The sequence below is a fragment of the Elephantulus edwardii genome, unplaced genomic scaffold, assembly GCF_000299155.1.
Source record: "Elephantulus edwardii isolate Elephantulus edwardi_28Jun2011 unplaced genomic scaffold, EleEdw1.0 scaffold00080, whole genome shotgun sequence".
NCBI classification, from domain to species: Eukaryota; Metazoa; Chordata; class Mammalia; order Macroscelidea; family Macroscelididae; genus Elephantulus; species Elephantulus edwardii.
In genome coordinates, this window is record NW_006399830.1 from 1503634 (window position 1) to 1514341 (window position 10708).

The 10708-nt window shown below is 52.9% G+C and overlaps 1 protein-coding gene across 1 annotated transcript in view; it reads right to left on the minus strand.

The window, feature by feature from the left end:
• The window catches only part of MAD1L1 (MAD1 mitotic arrest deficient-like 1 (yeast)), a 239557-nt gene that overhangs the window by 188694 nt on the left and 40155 nt on the right, over positions 1-10708 (minus strand). The gene's annotated exons all lie outside the window — the stretch shown is intronic.

Here is a 10708-nt window from a genome sequence, read left to right on the forward strand (position 1 = left end):
CAATTTGCACCCATACGAAGAGCCAAAGGTCAGATGCCACAGCAGAGTGAGAGCTGCAAGATGACCCCAACTCAGGCCCCGACGCCCCCCCTCACGGAACACACGTGACCACTGAGGTACCAGGCACACTTGCCCCCTTGTCCAGGGAGGAACATGTGGGAAGTGTGTGTGTTACAGGAGAATGCCAGGACCAGTCACCCGAGTTCACCCGACAGGATGGGGTCAGAGGCTCTCCAGTGCCTCGTGCATCATGTAATTCTCTCACGTGTCACATGTGACAGAGCACAACCAGGGTTCACACGTTACACACATGGATGAACACAGCGATGTGTGTATGGACACACAGGCCCTCACACACTGCAGCTATGAGCACAAACAGGGGCCACGTATCACATGAATGGATGTGCACAAATGCTCAAGTGTCACATGTCTGAGGACAAATGACTCTAACAGGCCAAGCATGCAGTCAAGGTCACGGTGTTTGCACCTATAGGAACCCGACGATGTGTATGTTTTTGCTGTGCATATTTATTTCCATTCCAAAAAAAAGGTGACCCAACAGAGTGTGGAAATTATCAAACAGTATCACTAATATCACACAGCAGCAAACTCCTGCTGAAGATTATCCAGAAACGACTGGAAAGTAGTAACTGACAGAGAACTACCAGGAATACAAGCTGGGTTTAGAAGAGGTCGTGGCACTAGAGACATTATCACCAATGTCAGATGGATCTGGGCAGAAAGCAAAGAGCACCAGAGGAATGTCTATCTGTGTTGCATTGGCTACGCAAAGGCATTTGACTGTGTGGATCACAACAAACTGTGGCCAACCTTGAGGAGAATGGGAATCCCTGAACACACGATTGTGCTTATGTGAAACCTATACTTGGGACCAGGAAGCAGCCCTTAGAACAGAGCAAGGAAACACCGCATAGTTCAAAATGAGGAAGGGAGTGTATCAGGGACGGATGCATCCTGTCCCCGTATCTTTTCAATCTGTATGCAGAACAGATCACTTGGGAAGCAGGGTTTATGAGGAGGAATGTGACATCAGGACTGGAAGAAGACTCATCAACAATTTAAACACGCAGATGACACAACCTTGCTTCCTTGCTGAAACTGAAGAAGACCTGAAGCACTTGCTGCAAAAGGTCAAGGACTATAGTCTTCTATATTAATTGAAGCTCAACATCAAGAAGACAAAGAGTCTCACCACTGGGTCAACTGGTAGCACATGGCAAATGGAGAAGAGATTCAGGTTGTTAGCAATTACAGCTTGTTCAGCTTCACAATTAACACTCTTAGCACCAGCAACCAGGAAATCAAAAGACAAACTGCACTGTGAAAATCTGCTGTCAGGGACCTCTCTAGAGTGCTAAAAAGCAATGATGTCAGTCTAGAGACTAAGGTGCACCTAATGCAGGCCATGGTCTTCACAATTACTTGTTATGCTTCAGAGAGCTGGACAATGACTAAGGATGACAGAAGAAGAATCAACGCCTTTGAGTTGTGGTGCTGGAAAAGAATCTTGAACATACCATGGACGGCCAAGAAAACAAACAGGTCTTTCTTGGTGAGGGTGAAACCAAGTCTCTCCTTGGAGGCTAGGATTTTGAAGTTCCACCTCACTTACGTTGGGTACGTGGTCAAGAGAGATTGGTTCTTGGAGAAGAATATCAAGCTCGGAAGGGTGGACGGGCAGCACAGGAGAGGAAGACCAGGGATGAGATGGATTGACACAGTAACTGGTGAAATGGAAGTTGGTGTGTCGGAATTAGTGAGACTGGCTCAGGACAGGGCAGGCATCTATACACAGGGTTGTTATGGATCGCAGGTGACTCGACGGTACATAACAACAACACTCTCAAAAGCAACAAAAAGAGATATACTATGCTGTTGTTGTTGTTGTTGTTATGTGCCATCGAGTCATTTGCAACTCATAGCGACCCTATGCACAAGAACCCTAAACGCTGCTCTATCCTGTGCCAACCTCGCCGTCTCAAACACACTCATTCCCACTACCCAAATCACAGAATCGATCCATCTCATCGAGGGTCTTCCTCTCCTGCACCGTCCCTCCACTCTCCCTAGCATGACGTTCCTCTCCAAGGACCTGTCCCTCCTTGCAACATGTCCAAAGTATGTCAGATGAAGCTTCAGAATCCTTGTCTCCAAGGAGCATTCTGGCTTCACCCTCTCCAGGATGAACGTGTTTGTTCTCCTAGCAGTCCATGGTATATTCAACACTCTTCTCCAGCACCACAGCCATATATTTTCTTTTAAAACCCCTGAAGTTCTGAAATCGGAACTTACTCCTGTAGGTAAAAGCTCCCGAGGCACAGCCCGCCACGGGCCGCGGTGGGTGGGCACTCTCAGCACAGCATCCTGGGCAGCGAGTTGCCCACGGCCATGTGTCGGATCAGACCTGAGTGGGCACCTGCTGGCAGTGTTGACTGTTGCTGGCCCCGGACCTGTCAGACATCCGAGCTGCATTTACCAAGGTGCTCTGGGGAATTAGCGGGGTGCCTGTAGCAATCCTCATCGCCCCTGGAAACACTGCTGCACACACATGCAGGACCTCAATCCACTCCACAACTAAAGACGCGGCGGGCCAAGGGCAGCGCCTGCTGTCAATGACAGAGTGACAGCTCCTACACCAACCACTGGGGACCTGCCGCTGGCAGCTCGGGCTGGCAGCTTCCACAGAGGCCTTGTTCACGTGAGCAGTGCATGCACTCCGGCTGCGCAGGGCAGCCGCCACCAGCAGCAGCTATTCCCAGGTTCCTGACAGATGTGCCCCCTCACAGAAGGCAGCAGGTGGACAGTCTCAAGGAAAGGCACCATGCCCCTCATTAGCGACCAGGCCCTGCCTCCCCCAACCCAGTCATTTTTGAGAACACCTGCCAGTGTAGGCTGGCAGGATGGGGCCTGGCCGCCAAGATGGGCAGGCTGGGAGAGGAGCCCACCTACTGGAGCCCACAGGCCGGGAGGAGACACAGCCACCAGGAACACGCAGGCCAGGACAGGGCCTGTTCACCAGATACGCTAGAGGGGGCCTCACCACCAGGGCGCGCAGGCTACAACAGGCAAAGCAGGCTTGTTCTAGAAGAAGCCAGGAGCAGAAAAGAGAGGACTCGAGGCTGCCAGCACATGGACGTAAGGGCCACAGGACAAGAGGCGCAGAGCCGCAGAGCCACAGAGCCCATGGATGAGCAGGTGGGAAGGCAGGACTCCGTCTGCATGGGACGACCACAGCCAGACTCACGTGACAACAGAGCAGAGGAGAGGAGGCAGGCGGGAGAGGGAGGAGGCTTCCTCGCCCTCACTCACCAGCCACGGTGTGGACCAGGTGAGAGGAGGACCTGTCACGGCCCTGCACCTGGAGCAGCCAGCCCATCAGAGCTGGGGAGGGAAAGCTCCAGGGGACACAATCTGCTAACACCCCTAGGCTGACAGTCCCATGTTGTTAGGTGCCACCCAGTTCACCACAACCCGCAGCGACCCCTAGGGCCCCGTAAGGTACAGGTCTGAACAGGTCCTGTCCTGCACATCCTTACCACCTCTGTGTCCGCCTGCCTTGGGGAGGGTTCTTCCTGTCTCTGCCCTCTACCTTTCCCAGCACCACTGCCAAGGACTAGGCCCTCCTGACAGCACGCTCAGAGTGTGGACGACGAACTTCCACGACCCCTACTCTGAGGAGCCCTCTGCTTTCACTTTCCAGAGAGACTGCTTTGTTCTCTTGGCAGCACGGAGACCACAACGCCAGCACTGAACAGAGGTATACTGCATGATCTAAGACAGAAGTGGTGCCAACTGTCTTCACAGCACTGACCCCATCACAGCACCCTGAGAGTAGAAAGGATGGGAGGTGTCATCTGATTTGGACCCACCACAAAGCACCCAGGAGCAGGGTCAAGAACTCACTGACAGGGGGCAAGCCTGGCCCTCCAAGCACCTCCTCACAGTGCTGGAGAGCAAAGCTGCCACCGAGGCCTCACGTGCGCCTGACCCTCCCGTGCACGAGAGGGCACGACAGTGAACGAGGCAGGCAGGAGGCCTTTCAATCAGGAGGGTGGAAAAGAAAGCCGGACACCGGACGTCACCGGACGTCACGGACTGTGGAGGAAGGAACCCACTTGTTCTGGAGTAAGCACAGGCAAGATGCGCCTCAGAAGGAAGGAGGAGGCACCTCGTGTCAGTCGTTCTGGGGATGTTATCAGGACCAGGCTCACCAAAGCAGAAGGCCCTGAAAAGACCAGAGTCTCCAGGAGAAGCACTGGCCCAGTGGCTGCGGCAGCCCCGCGACGCTGCACGGGACCCACGGCTGTTTGGTTCTGTCATGTGGGGAGCTGCGATGAGCTGGAACCGACCCGATGGAGCGAAACATGTGGGGATCGATTACACGTGAGAGCTGGGCATGAACAAGGAAGACCGAAGAACGGCTGCTTCTGAGCTGGGGTGCTGGCCAGGCAGCGGGTGTCCCAGGGCCTGCCAGAAACACACACATCTGTCCAGAAAGGGGTGTTGGGGGGCTCCTTAGGGCAAAGCTGGTGAGTCTCAGCTTCACAGACCTGAGGCGTGTTGTCCTTGAGGCTAGGAAAAGCACAGGGTCAGCAAAGGAAGAGGCGCACTTTTGATGAGATGGGCTGACTGCGAGGATAAGCTCGAGCGTGGTGAGAAAGGCAGGTGGCTCAAGACAGAGCAAGGTTCACAAGGTCCCTACGTTGCTCATGACCTAGTGGTAGGGAATCGTGCTGCCAACGTAAAGGTACGTGGTTCAAATCCACCAGCGGCTCCGCAGGAAAAAAGATGGGCAATCTCCTCCTGTGCCATTTACTGCCTCTGAAAACCTGCTGGAGGGTCGGCTACTGGGCTGCTAGTCAGTTCCAAATGGTCAGTACACAAGAACAACATCAAGTTTCTAATTTTTTGAGGGTAAATAGTAATAATAAATTTATTAGAAAGTTACATCCCAAAGGGATGGATCTTCCTCCCTGAAAGACAACAAAGGACAAAAGGCTCAAGTTTGTATTTCCATCCTAAATATTCTAACTTAAAATACAAGAACATATCATCATTCCCCCAGCCATGCTTTCTTCAAACGTGGGTCATACTTGGAGTTACAGCTGCACTTTTCTGCATGAACCACATCCACACACACAACTAAGAATTTTAGCTTCGTCTCTTTAAAATGAAGAGGTCATCCTGAATGTTACAGCTTTCTCACACTGCTGTCAATCTGCTTTATTCCACAGCAATTTTAAGTCGTTGCTTTGAGACTTCCCAGAACTTTGCTTTCTGCAAGCACTGCTTCCTTCACAGACTCCTTTTCATTGGCCTCCCTCTGGTGGAGCTCTGTGATGCCAGGAGCCAGTGTGGGGGTGTGCGCGGTGGCTGCGGGTCCTCGGGGAGCAGGGCTGAGGCGCACAGAGAGATGCAGGTTGTGGTGTGGGGTCGTGAGGCTGTGGAGCTGAGAAGGGCCATGTGGTGTTCAGGGCGCTGCTCTCTCGGTGCATGAACCACATGCATCCATTAAAGACATTCCTGCTCCACGTGTGGAAGGAAAGGCCTGTCACATGTCAAGTTCACAGGCAGAAAACCCACTGGAGCTCAGTTCTGGGGTAGACTCACCGGCTACAGGTATGGCTCCTTAGACAGTTCTATGACAGATTTCAAACTTTAGAAAGAAGTGACGGAAAACGACTGTGAGATGTCATCTCCCCGCAGCCACAATAGCAGAGTTCAACAGAGCAGCAACCAACAAACGCGGGTGAGGACCCTTGTGCACTGCTGGTGGGAGCGTCAAATGCTGCAACCACTGGGGAAGACAGTCTGGTGCTTTCTCAAAAAGCTGGAAACAGAACTACCATTTGACCCAGCAATTCCACTACTGGGAATATACCCCAAAGAAACCGTATCTGCCACCCAAACAGATATATATGTAGACCATGTTTATTGCTGCATTATTCACAAGAGCAAGGAGATAGAAGTAACCCAAGTGCCCAACAACAAATGGATAGAAATACTGTGGTATATTCACATAATGAAATACTATGCAGCACTGAAAAATAACGAACTTGTAAAACATTCTACAATATGGGTGACCCTGAAGGACATTATGCTAAGTGAAAAGTCTCAGTCTCAAAAGGACAAATACTGGCGAGCTCTGGTGGCCTAGTGGCAAGAAGGTACACTGCAACACCAAAGGTGCACGGTTCAAATTCACTAGATGCTCTGCTGGAGAAGAAGGAACAATCTCCTCCTGTACCAGTCAAATCTGATTTGACGGTACACACACACACAAAAAAAAAAATTAAAAAATTTAAAAAAGGACAAATACTTCATAAAACCACTGTTACAAAACAGGACTGACATTGGGGTTGGGTGAATAGGAAAAGAGTGGGTAGATAATGAACATTGTATTGGAACAGATGAGGTAGAGAACTATTTAAAAGGAATAGATAATTAGGCTTTATAAGTAAGACAATGGTCTAGAATAAGAGGTACAGTGCAAAGAGGATGTGGAGAAATTATGAAACAATGAATGAATGTAAATCAACTTTTCTGTAAACTTTTGTTAAAATCACAATTAAAATAAGAACTTGTTTTTTAAAAAAAGGTGACAGACCTGTGGGGGTGTGTGGGAGCCAGGAAGCCCTGCTGGGCACATAAGTGGCGCGGACACCAGCAGGAAGACCCCTGCCCATACAGCTGCATCGCCTGGAGGTGACTCAGGCAAGACACAGAGGATTGCACAGCAGACAACAAACAACAGACAACAAACAGCTCAGCAGCCGAGGGGAAGAGTCAAAGGAAGAGAGGGGAGGAGCCAAGGGAAGGAAGCGAGGGGAGAAGCAGAAAGGAGAAACAGATATGAAGAGCAGAGGGGAGGAACAGAGGAGCAGAACAGAGATGAGGAGCACAGGGAAGAGCTGAGGGGAAGGGCAGAGAAGAGGAGCCCAGGGGAGGACCGCACAGGAGGGGTGGGGGTAGGGCACAGGGGAGGAGCAGGGGGAGGAGCTGAGGGGAGGGGGAGAGGGGAGAGGCAGAGGGGAGGAACTGAGGGAAGGAGCAGGGGGAAGGGCTGAGGGAAGGGGCAGAGGGAGGAGCAGACGGGAGGAGGGGCCAGGCCCTGGAGAAGGGCATCACACCCGTCCCATGCACTGGAGGGTCAGCAGCAAAGAGGAAGAGTCACGGTGCAACCACTGTGGAAGGCGCTGTGCCACTTTCTCAAAAACTTGCAAATAGAGATACCCTACCATTCGACCCACCAATTCCACTACTGGGAATATACCCCAAAGAGACCATAACTGACATCCAAGCAGATATATGCACACACGTTTATCACGGCTTTGTTCACAATAGCAAGGGGTTGGAAACAACCTAAGTGCCCATCAACAAACGAATGGATAGAGAAGCTGTGGTATATTCACACAACGGAATACTAGGCTGCATTGAAAAACAAGGAACTCATGAAATATTATTCAAAAGGGACCCTGGAGGACATTATGCTGAGTGAAGTATCTCAGTCACAAAAGGACAAATACTGCATGGTGCCATTGCTGTAAAACAGGACTGACATCAGGGTTGGAGGGAGACTGAGAAAGAGGGGACAAATAATATATACGGCACTGAAACAGATACGGGAGAAAACTGTTAAAGCGGGATATGTTATTAGGTATTTTTGTCATGACATGAATCCAGAGCAAAGGCTACATAGTGGAGTGGACCTAGGGAGAGGGATTGTAAAACAATAAAAGAATTTTTCTTTTACTTTTCCAAGAGGGTAGTGTACTGGGGGGGAGGGTTGGGAGGGGAGAAAACTGCAACAATGAATGAATGAATGAATGCAAATTCAAAGTCTCTGTAAATTTTCATTGAAATGAATAATAAATTTAAAAAAAAATAGGAAGGGCCTCTGTGAGCACTGTCACAGCGCTGGGACAACAGGCTCAGGGAGCTGAAGGTGAGGATGGGCTGCAGGGACTTCCTTCCGCCTCGCACGGGCTCCCACAAGGCAGAGCCAAGCTGACAGGCCCTCATCAACAGCACAACCCCAAACCTGAGTTCTCCACCGGTAAAATGGACACGTCTGCACCCGTGTGCATCCCAAGACCCTGTGCAAACCCATGGACACCATGACCACAGCAGCCCGGCACGCCCACCACCGCCAAGTCAGTCGTTTCCAAAGCTGTAGAGAAGACTACCTCAGCTTTCCTCTATGCAGCAGAGAGTGGGTTTGAACTAGCAACGTTTCAGTTAGCAACATATACACCACAGGGCTCCTTTGACACCTCAAAAAGCTTAGTACCATCGTGTCAGAATCGATCTACAGCCACTGAGAATCCAAAACCCCACGTGACTTGCTTCCTGCAGTGATCTGAAGCCGCACGCAGCAGCGTGGCAGAGGGCAGAGTGATGGCCCCACGAGCCCGGCCCACTCTGCCCCCAGGGACGCCGGCATCTGGAGGAGCTCAGAAGCAGCGCTGGAGGAGGTACTGACCCGGAGGGTGAATGAATGCACTCAGGGGAGCTGCCCACTCCTGAGCACTGTTGTTCAGTAACATCACACTCTGTGTCCAGTGAGGACTCACACAGATGCTTGGGGTCCCCAACAAGCCCACCTCCCATTTACATCCTGCACCCAGACACCATCCCGTCCATATGCTGTCTGTCCACAACTTACCCCACCCATGTCCAGCCCTGCCCACACCTGCTCCATCCACACGCTCCAGTCGGAGAGCTCCACCCCAGCCCGTCACAGCCCAGACCCCACCGAGCCGTCCACAGCCAGCAGCTCATCTGAAGGACCAGACAAGCGGGTCCCCAGACACATGTAAATAAAATGCAGAAATTCCATTTTCTGTTGCTGTCTGCTCCTTCTCTCAGCTCAGGAAGATTAAAGGACTTCAAAGAGCCTAGGTTCCAATTAAGCCAGGGCGGCCACCCCAGGGATGCAGAAGTGTTCCTGACTAATGAGATGCGCTCTTTGAACTGTGGGAGCTAAAAACAGCTCCCAGTCTGTCAACCAAACACCATCACCATCATACTCCCTGCTCCTCAAGCCCTGGCAAAGGCCAGCAGAGGAGGTGAGTGACGGTCCACAGCAACTTTAACAGGGAGCGTGCGAGGGGACGCGGGGTGGAGAGGTGTGGCCGGGACATGGGGGACAGGCCGGGCACAGACTTGAGGTGCAGGAGCATGCACTGTGTGGGCCACACAGAGTCTGCACATGGGGGCCACTGGGCACAGTGACTTCTGCAGGCCAGGTGACAGGCAGCGACTTCACAGTGAGGCAACGAAGAAGCATCCCTCCTGCTTGGCACCAAGTCCCAGGAGCCTGGGGGAAAAGGGGGCAGGGCAGGAAACCAGCCGCCTGAAGGAGCCGTGCGGACAGACAAAGCCCCCGCTGCTCCTCAGCCGACCGGACACAGGTGGCCAGGACAAAGTTGGATCCAATGTCCGTGGTCAGGGTCAGCAACAGGAAGTGCCCAGCAGCCCGTGACAGGAGTGGAGAGGCAGGAGGGTGAAGCCTGGGCCCCGGCCCCGTGCTGCCCCTCACCGTGGCCGGAATGAGGCTTACTCACCTCATCCTTGGATTCTCACTGCTTGAGATCCTGGGCCAGGCTCGGAGGAGAGAACAAGCCGAGCGGCTCTAAGACAGCTCCCTGTCCACCAAGGCATCTTTCCAGAATGAGTGAGACCTCCCTAACGAGCTGAGCACTGTCCCCCACGCGCCCACGCACCTGCCGGGCCCACGCGCGCTCTCTCCAGAGCGGCAGGCAGTGGAGTGTGGAGAGCAGAGTAGTGAACTGCAAATCCAGGAGCCTGGTGTTGGGGAAGCCATCAAAGCCAAGGGAGCAACAAAGCCTGCAGCAGACACAGGCACCCGAGGGAGGGGTCGTTTCAACGTGCCGAGCTGTCCGTGGGAGTGAAGGCTCACCTGTGGCCCGGCTCCCGGAGGCTCGCAGGCAGCAGTTACACGCCCTTTCCAGGCGTCTGCCGGTCCAGCCCCCCACACGGGCCCTGTCAGGGAGGACACCAGCCTGTGCATGTGGGATGGGCGACAGGCCCCAGCTACACGGCCAGCGAGCCCTGTGGTTCGAGGAAGCGGCAGGCCGCAGAGGTGCACACAGACCATGGAGGCCACAGAGAGGACACGAGACCACCAGCCAATGCCGTAAGTACAGGATGTGGTTGGACTTGGTGGTTTATGTTAAAAGCGGTTTCTAAAGAGCTTTGTGTACACCCTCCCCACTGGTCCCCTGCCGTGGCTTGCATGTTGCCGTCATGCATGCTGGGAACTACCCTGCTGGGATTTCATGAACCAGCAGGTCAACCAGGGGAACAGGGTTCAGTGAAGCGTCCACAGTCAAGCAACAGAGGAGGAGAGTCTGCGAGGAGATTCTGCCGGTCTACTTCCAAAATCCCGCCGCCACCAACCCCGTGATCACAGCAGGTCTCTGCTCCACTCATGTGCTTCTGACACACCATCAGAAGGGATGAGAAGCCTGGTGGACATGTTTTAGGAAGCTGAGGGACAGTGAAGGTGAGGAAGACCCTCAGGGAGACATCTGAATGGACATGACAGCCACTAGGATGAACTCTGCAGGGCCACGTGTGGCTGGGATGAAGCCTGTAGGGCCACGTGTGGCTGGGATGAACTCTGCAGGGCCATGCGTGGCTGGGATGAAGCCTGCAGGGCCAC